General features: G+C 45.5%; 1 long non-coding RNA gene across 1 annotated transcript; it reads right to left on the reverse strand.

The window, feature by feature from the left end:
• Nucleotides 1-1,973: 1,973 nt before the first annotated feature.
• Nucleotides 1,974-4,512, reverse strand: LOC108301321. Its single transcript, XR_005199434.1, has 3 exons — nucleotides 4,333-4,512; nucleotides 3,755-3,877; nucleotides 1,974-2,054 (listed from the first exon to the last, which is right to left on the reverse strand). It is a non-coding gene; the product is annotated as an uncharacterized LOC108301321 (long non-coding RNA).
• Between the last annotated feature and the right edge of the window lie 5,222 nt (nucleotides 4,513-9,734).

The following is a 9,734-nucleotide window of genomic DNA, read 5'->3' on the forward strand; positions in this document are numbered from 1 at the left end:
TAGTAGAGACAGGGTTTCACCATGTTGGTCAGGCTGGTCTGGGACTTCTGACCTCAACTGATCCGCCGGCCTCAGCCTTCCAATTACAGGCATTAACCAGCACACCTGGCCTGTCATTTCTTTATATTTGGATAACATAAGGACTTTAAGACTCTTTTTCCTTTGGCTCAATCAATGATCTGCACTATATACCTTTTGCAAAACAAAGGACAATACAGTCCTCATTCACATCCTGGTCATGTCACTCCTAGTGACTCCCACATTGCAAACCTCCCAGCAGGTGCAGCCCTTTTCTCTCCATCTGATGGGCTTCTCAGCTCCCATCACGCTGACTGGACACAGACTCCCTAGAGGCAGCCACCAAAAGCAGAAGACATGGATGACTCAGAAGTTCCTAAAAAGTCATCAAACCAGATGACACAAAACTCAAATGTCATTTCACTTTGTTTTGGTTTATTCTGTTTGAGACAAGAGTGCAGTGGGCATCCAACTAATCTTCTCTGGAGTCTTTTGTAGAGATGGGGTTTGTCTCCGATGTCCAGGCTAGTCTTAAACTCCTGGACTCAGGTGATCTGCCCACCTTAACCCCCCAAAGCACTGAAATTACAGGCCTGCACTGTGTAATTTGCCACATGACACAGCCCAATAACAAAAAAGAAACCCCATGGGTCCAGCGTCTACTCATATGGGTGGACTGATGGCTGGGAAACCACAGGAGAGGCCAAAAGAGCAGCCACGGCACCTGCAAGTCCTGGTCCTCTCAGGGTGCCCTGAGGTGGCCAGAACAGAGGTGGGGTGGCTTAGGGCTGGTGGAGGGAAGGGGATGGGGATGGGGTGGGATCTGAGTTGGGGAAGGGGACAGTAGGGTAAAGGAGGATGTTGGGCATCTGGAGGAGCGGGTCTGGGAAAGGATCTGGTTCAAACCAAGTCTTCAAGGGCCAGTGGGAGGTTCAGCTACAAGTCTGGGAGAAAGTCTATCAGGAAGCAACAGAACACGCAGGGCAAGAAAGCGGGAGGCTCAGAAGCAATTAGACAGAGACCAGGGCTCTGGTTTCCGCCACACCTTCTCCTGCCTGGGTGCTGTCTAAGCAACCCTGGGGCTTTACACTAACTCTCCACTAATCCCCGGCCCCGGAACATGGTACGTCACAGCGGACATTCCACGGAGCACACGCGTCCTCCAATGCCCCTCTCCCATCTCATCCCCCCATGTCACTCCCAAGGGCAGGTCCTCTCTGGAACCTTCACAGACCTGATTTCTGGCCTTCCCCACCAGCTCCCTGTCCCTGCTTCTGGGCGGCTCCTTCCTTCCTGAGCTCCCAGGGTTTCTCATGGTCAGTCTTGGATGCAAAACATAGGAAACAAATGATGGCAGGACGGCAGGAAGAACCTCACACACAAGCAGAGTGGGAGGCTTTACAGCTCCCTCTCAGCCATTCATAGTCTAAGCAACAAAACATCAGAAGAATGCGGAAGGTCCCAATAGTAAACCATCTCCACCACATCCAGGGAGCCATCCATCCATCATCCTGTATCTCGGGAACAAATGTTGGAGCTACACTGGTTTTAAGCATGCATGGTACCTTTACAAAAATTAACCTGACTTATTTTGTTCATCAAGGAAATCTCAATATATTTCAAACAAATCCAATCACACAGCAGGTTTTTGATCACAGAATTGTGCTAGAAGTCAATGATTAAAAGCTAACCAAAAATTATTATATGCTTGGAAATTAAAAGTGCCAGTATAAGATATCAACAGAAGAAAGAATCCAAAGTGAAACAAGACTGACTTTACTCTCAGTGAGAAGATCATAACATGGCAATCAAATGTCTCCCTCTGGCCCAGGAATTCCACTGTGTGGCACAAGGTTGTGTGGCCTCAAATCACCCCTAACACACCTAGACATGTTAACATCTGAAACAGGGTGATGGTGTCACTTATCTATATTATATTACTGACTGTGAAAGTGGACTTTTAATTCTGAACCCTAATGAGGGGGAGAAAACCAAGTTGACCCTCATGGTTGAGCTCCCAGGGATGTCCAAGGAATCTGTGCATTTCAAGAGACAAAGTTCATCAGCCGCTCTCCTGGGGGATTTGGCCACAATACCCAGAGGGTTTGGCAGCATCATGAGTGATGGCTAGGGAGTGCCAAGCTGGTGGCCAGGACCCAGGGGTCTGGTGACCAGGTCAGACCCCCACTGTCCATTATCTTTCCTGGCCCCATCCTCAGCTAAACTTCCCAAGGCCTGCTTCTGCCTGATCACACCGTGTGCGCAAACTCACTCAGGCCGCTTGCAGCTGAAAACCACTGCTTTCAGTGTCTTTACCATTTACTATGATGTAAAGTTATTATAAACTGCAAATATTCTATTCACGCTACAAATGGAAAGCAACGCCTTTACCATAAATAGAAAAACAACTCTGAGACACAAGGAAAACAAAAACAAAACAGGGATAACACAACTGTGGCATTCAATTCTATTCGTCTGCTGTCAGCTGCGTAAAGAGCCCCAGATTTGGGTTGTCTTGTTTGTGAAAGAAGAGACCAAGTAAGTGGGTGTTGAAGTCAGATTAGCCCAAAAGTGAATGGCAGAGAGTACCATGATGTCCATGAAGGGTTGCTGGGGTCACCTTCATTATAGCCCGAGCAGAGACAGGGCAAGGAAGGAGATGTGAGCAGAATTTGGGGCCTCAAACAGGGGAGGTGATTCATGCAGCCCAGGAAAGGCTCCCCAAAGCCAGGGTTAGCCTTCCTTGCAGGCAGGTCCCTCGTGGAGGCAGAGCCAGGCATCTTAGATTTGAGACCAGCTGTATGACCCTGGGCTGGTTTCCTCCCATACAATGGAAGTGTTAATGGCTGTGTCAAAGACTGTCTGAGGATAGGAGGAAGCAACCTGCTAAGCACCTGTGTACCGAGTGTCATCATGTCCCAAGGACATCTTTTCTTCCAGAGCTGGCACCTTGGAAGGTCCCTGGCCACTAAAGGCAGTGATAATGATAACAGCAGCAAATCATCATTTATGGTTGATGATGGAGGGTCAGGGGGTAGGGCTCCTAGGTCCTTGATAAGAATGAGGGTCTGGGGACTCCTGGGGACAGCTGAGTGAGTCCTGTAGGACTCATGGGTCCCCAGGGGCCAGGTCTGTCTTCAGTGGCACTGGGCCCAGGCTGGGATGCTGGGGCAGCCACTGGAGCATCAGCAGGACAAACAGGCACAGAGGCAGTAGAGGTGGCAGGTGTCGGATCATCTGTCCATCACGTAGAGTCACCAAGCCTGGCTGACCACTGCCCCCACAGATGATGCCCTGTCCCTTGCCTCACACTTTGGCAGGGCAGTGGCTGGCACCTGGGGCCTCACGGAGCATCACTCTAAGACCTCTGTGTCCTGGTCATTGAATGGGAACTTGAATCACCCAGGGCCACTGGAACAAGGAGGAAGAATCAGGCCCCACAATGTTTGGGGACCATGTTTAGCACAGGAAAATGCACAAAATGCATGCATGACACAGGGGAGCTCTTGGTGTGGGAGCCAATACTTTATGACCTCCAGCCCTAATCTGAGCACTCTCACCTGTGCAATCCGAAAGAAACAGGAGACTTGCAGGAAAGATAGTGCCTGGATTTAACTTAAAAGAACTAAAATGTTGAACGTTCACACTACTGATATCCTTCCAAATCAACTCTCTCAATGCTGCCATCTTCACCACTACCATATGGGGTAACTGAGGCAGTCAGGGATTTACTCACTCAATGCCACTCAGCTGATTCTGAGTTCACTGCTGATCACATCTGAACAAGCTGCTTTTTCTGAAGTTTACCTTGTTTGATCATGCTGCTGCTGATTTTGTGCAGCTCTGGGACAAACTCCACCTGGTTAAGGATAAAGCAAATGCACAGTGACTCAGTCCTGCTGTCATTTCCCATCAATTCCCCACTCTCCTCTGCCCTCCACAGTCCCCCACACAGACTCACACCGTATGGTGGCCCTAATGGAGTCCACCGAGTACTTCAGCTCGACTCTATTAGGCCCTCTGGGCCCCTTGAAGGTGGAGGTAGTTATGGGATTTGCTTTGACTCAGGAGCTGTGAGTGGAAGTGAAGTGTGTCACCTTGAGGCAAAAGAGTTGGAAGTCACTGAGACTGGCCACCCTTTCCTTCATCTCTCAGAGCCGTTGATAGGTGCCATATAGAGGCTGATCCTTTATTTTGGCGGCAGATGAGGGGGTGTGGAGCACAGGGCCCAGGAGAGCCATGGAGGACGTGCAGCATAAGCAGACAAAGAGCCTTTGGTGTTGTAAATTTCCATTTTGGGGGGCTGTTTATTACCTACAGTGATACCTGGTCCATCCTAGCAGGCACACACCATCTATTCCATGCTCTGAAGTAAACTAGCCTACTGTCAGAACATCCACTGGTTGTAAGACACATAAGGTTTCAGTTCCAGCTCTGCCTCTTATTAACTGCAACCTGAGGCATTTAACTTTCAGTCTCTGAGCCTCAGTTTCAACTCTGTAAAATGGGTTGTTTATACTACTTCTGGTTGTGGAGAGAATGAAACGAAATAAAAATGCACGTACAGCATTGAGCCCAGGGCCTGGCACACACAGTGAGTACTTTCAATTTTTATTTTTAAACAGATATGATGAAACTATGAATATTCTTTCACATCCAGTGTTTTTCTCTTAATAGTATATGGTTAAAAATTTTTTATCTTGGGCCCGTCACGATGGTTCATGCCTGTATTCCCAGAACTTTGGGAGGCCAAGGCAGGTGGATCACAAAATCAGGAGTTCGAGACCAGCCTGGCCAATATGGTGAAACCCTCCTCTCTACTAAAAATATACAAAAATTATCCAGGTGTGGTGGAATGCACCTGTGTCCCAGCTACTTGGGAGGCTGAGGCAGAAGAATCGCTTGAACCTGGGAGGTGGGGGCTGCAGTGAGCCAAGATAGTGCCATTGCACTCCAGCCTGGGAGACAGAGTGAGACACTCTTTCAAAAAGAAAAAATAAATAAATAAATAAATATTAATTTAATGAATAATTATTGCTATTGGACTTTTTGTAGATTGCATAGAACATTCAAAACAAATGAAGAAGAATAAAAAATGTATTACATGTAAAATAAATGTGATTTTATTATTTTATTCAAAAATATAGAACTATATATGTAATATAAAATGTATTTCTAATTATGAATCATGTTAAAAATAGTTTAGAAGCTGCTGATTTTGATTTGTTTCAAATTTTGCAAAATTTTTTTTTTTTTTTAAAGACAGAGTCTCCCTCTGTCACCCAGGCTGGAGTGCTGTAACGCAATCTCGGCTCACTTCAACCTCTGACTCCCAGGTCCAGGCAATTCTCCTGCCTCAGCCTCCCAAGTAGCTGAGACTACAGCCACATGCCACTTGCCTGGCTAATTTTGTGTTGTTAGTAGAGATGAGGTTTCTCCATGTTGGTCAGGCTGGTCTTGAACTCCTGACCTCAGGTGATCCACTCGACTCAGCCCCCAAAGTGCTGGGATTACAGACATAAGGCATAACTCCCTGCCTAAATTTTGCAGAATAATAAACAGCCTTTTGAAGTACTGCTGGGCACTTGTCTGGTTGTTTTTCTTTAGATTAACATGCCAGCAATGATTCTGTCTGACTTTCTGACCAAGATAGCAGTTTTTATCCAAATCAGTCAACTACTCTACCCCATCCCTAAGCCACTTGTATGGAAGCAAAAAGGAGGAAAAAGCCAGTATTGTGACTGCCTACGCTTCCCCCACCATGGCCCCCTGTGAGATGTGGGCCAGCCGAGACCTGGGAACTGTTCAAGGTCCCCAGGCCCTGTCTGTCTGCGCTCACTCACCTTCCTCAGGTACTCGCATGGGAGATGGCACTGACTTTACATGCTGCTGCAGCTCCTTGGTGAGCTGGCCCTGGTCATGGGACAGGAACTGTGGACAATAGAGAGCTTCACCACCTGAAGAATGGGAACAGAAGCTTATGATGAGTGCTAACCTATTAGATAATTAAGTTTAAAAAACAGTTTGTTGAATGAGTGGAAAAACAAGGTGATGCTTGAGTCTATAGTGGTCAAGAGCATGGGGGCCTCAGAAAAGGTCAGAACCAAGTTCATATTCCTGTACTTTGAATTTCTACTTCATGCCATGCAAAATTACTTTACCCCTCTTCACCTCAGTTTCCTTCTGTGTGAAATGGAAACAATTTCATTCCTCATTCAGTTTCTGTCAAGGATTCTAAAACACCCAACTCATTTAAATGTATCATCATTTCTGTCATAACTTGCGGGATCAATTTCACTATTATTGAATATATAGTTCTGTGCCTGAAACCTACAAAAAAGAAAATCTTACATCTAAAAAGTGTCAGTGATTTGTCATTATTATATTATTACTCAGAACCATATTTAATCACACAAGCCCTTGTACATGGCAGGTGCTCAAAAAACACTTGTTCAATCAATGCATGTGGGCTCCACAGCCTCAGTGTTTAGGTCCTATTCGGCCTCCACCACTTATTAGCTGAGTGATGCGGGCAAGATAATTCATGTCTTTATGTCTCCGTGTCCTTCTCTATAAAAGTTGTATAATAAGAATCCCTAGCTCCTTAGGTTGTTGCCGGGGGTGAGTGATTTGGCACATAGTAGGGCCTTGTTAAACAGCTGTGATGAACTCCTTCCAAATTTTCCTTTTCAGAGCCACAGATGAGGTCATAGTGCCACCTGGTGACCGCAGTGTGTAAGTACAAATGATCGCCAATATGCTCTCTCTTCAACGCAGGTCCCAGACTGGGTACTTACCATTTAGAGGTTTCTGCTGCATCTGCCTTCTCAGTGCTCACGTAAAGACTTTTGTATTTTCCTACTCGCACTCCTGAAGATGGGGTTCAGGTTGCCCAACACAGCTAGGTGATCCACACAGGGCAGTGACCAGCTGTGCCAGCTCTGTGATGTCACTGGAAGACAATTGTTCCTTCCTTCTTATGTTCTGGGGCAGATGCTAGGGCTGGGGCGACCCATGTACTCAAGTTTCTTGCTTTGGAGGGTCACATTTTCTTTTGGCAAGGAAGGCAAAGGTCACAGGAAGCCAAAGACCCGTGACTTCTCTGTGCTGTGGATTCAAACTATAAAGACCTGAACACTCTATGCTAAAAGCCCAAGGCTCGGGTGCTCCCCAGGACTTCTCACCTCACGGCCTCTGCTGAGGGAGGATGAATACTATGTCCTTCCAGGGCTTTGGGAGCTTGTAGCAAGCAGCCTCCCCAGCACAAAATCTTTTGGAAACCTTGAACTGTGTCTAAAACATTCCTGCACATTTTGCATCCTATTTCCAATATGCCAGAATGTTTTAGGAAAAAAAACCTCAATTTCCTAAATATGCAAGAGAAATGGATATTGTAGGGCAATGTGACTTTTAAAAACATGTCATTTAGGCTGGGAATGGAGGCTCATGCCTGTAATCTCAGCACTTTGGGAGGCTGAGGTGGGCAGATCACCTGAGGTCAGGAGTTAAAGACCAGCCTGACCAACAAGGAGAAACCCCATCTCTACTAAAAATACAAAACTGGCCGAGTGTGGTGGAGCATCCCTGTAATTCCAGTTACTCAAGAGGCTGAGGCAGGAGAATCACTTAAACCTGGGAGGCAGAGGTTGCAGTGAGCTGAGATCACACCATGGCACTCCAGCCTGGGCAACAAGACCAAAATTCCATTTCAAAAAACAGGTCACAGGAAGCCAAAGACCCATGACCTCTCTGGTCAAAAAAACAAAAAAACAGAGTCTCAGAATGATGAAACACTTTGTCCAATGTGACTCAGCTAGTAAGTGTTGAGACCTTGCAGCCAACCAAAGCCCACTTCATTCTAAAGGCCATGCTGTGTGTTTTCTGGCCCATGGAGAATAATTTTAACACAATCAATGACATTTCTACACAACAATGTTCTTGTCTCAAGTCCAAGAGTGCCTCCTATACCTTCTATAACACTGGCGTTCTGGTCACTAAAGATGCCATTCTGTGTAATCATGTGGCCAATGGAGATATGACCAATGTCATCATGTGTGTACACCCATAACCCTACACACACTCTTCCTTTGTCTAATGAAATTCAAGTACCCTTTTTGATACTTAGTAAAACTGAGCTTTAAAGGGGTTAAGGTTTCACCGGGTGTAGTGGCTCATGCCTGTAATCCCAGCACTTTGGGAGGCTGACGTGGGTGGATCATGAGGTCAAAAGATCGAGACCATCCTGGCCAACATGGTGAAACCCCATCTCTTCTAGAAATACAAAAATTAGCTGGGCATGATGGCGCATACCTGTGTGCCTAACTACTGGGGAGGCTGAAGAAGGAGAATTGCTTGAACCAGGGATGCAGAGATTGCAGTGAGCTGAGGTCATGCCACTGCACTCCAGCCTGGTGACAAAGCAAGACTCTGTACATGTATATAAAGGGTGAAGGTTTTTATATCCATGAAACTTTCTGTATTGCTTTTGAAGTCTCTGGTTAAATAAATATTCTTCTAATAGTGACCTGTGATTTTGTTTTGATCAAGTGTTTTCAAACGTGACATCTTTGACGGGTTTCTCCAGCATCAAAATCCTAAATCAAGTCTTTTTGCCTTAAAATTAACGTTGGGATTTTTCAGCTGGGTCCTTCAGGGAGTCTAAAGAATGTGTCTCTCATCTTGTAAAGATATTAAATGATTCAATTTAGTTGGTAGATTGTATGCGTGGGCATTGTCAAATGTGGTGATGCTGCATGGGAGGGCACTGTCAAATAAGGTGACATTAGATCTCATCTCAGCCATATTTATGGGTATGCTGTTGATATACATGTTCCAAAAATTATATACATTTATGCAAATTGAATCTGTTATGATTTGTACTTTTGATTGTTATGCTAAATATCTGCTAAAGTTATATTTGTATAAACATGTTATTGATGTCTGGGCATGGTCACTCATGCCTGTAATCCCAGCATGTTGGGAGACAGAGACAGGTGGATAACCTGAGGTCAGGAGTTCAAGACTAGCCTGACCAATATGGTGAAACGCCATCTCTACTAACAATACAAAAATTAGCCAGGTGTGGTATCAGGCACCTGTAATCCCAGCTACTCAGGAAGTTGAAACGGGAGAATCACTTGATCCCAAGAGGCAGAGGTTGCAGTGGTCTGAGATCACACCCATTGCACTCCAGCCTGGGCAACAAGAGTGAAACTCCATCACAAAAAGAAAAAAGGTACAAAAATTAACCTGGCATGGTGGCACATGCCTGCAGTCCCAGCTACTCAGGACGCTGAGACAGGAGAATTTCTTGAACCCAGGAGGTGGAGGTTGCAGTAAGCTGAGATGGTGCCATTGCTCTCCAGCCTGGGCAACAGAGCAAAACTCCATCTCTGAGTAGAACAACAGAACAACAAAAAACAAAAGAACAAAAGAACAACAAAAAGTTATTATGTATTCAGAGAAATATGGAATTTACAAAAGTCTGGTGGTCCTGATGTGATGCTGTCAGTCAGGATTCTGGTTACTCTCTTAATTTGCTGCACATAAGACTACTAACTAAATTTCCTTGGGAATTGGGAATGTTCAGCAGACTTTCATCATAACTATTGATTCCATCATCCACATTTATTGTTTTGAATTCTTCTCTAAAAATATTTGTAATCAGCAACAGTCCAAATTCAAATTTTCTTTCTTTATTTTTTTAAGATGGAATC

This window comes from Cebus imitator, unplaced genomic scaffold (genome assembly GCF_001604975.1).
Source record: "Cebus imitator isolate Cc_AM_T3 unplaced genomic scaffold, Cebus_imitator-1.0 Scaffold33, whole genome shotgun sequence".
Classification (NCBI taxonomy): domain Eukaryota; kingdom Metazoa; phylum Chordata; class Mammalia; order Primates; family Cebidae; genus Cebus; species Cebus imitator.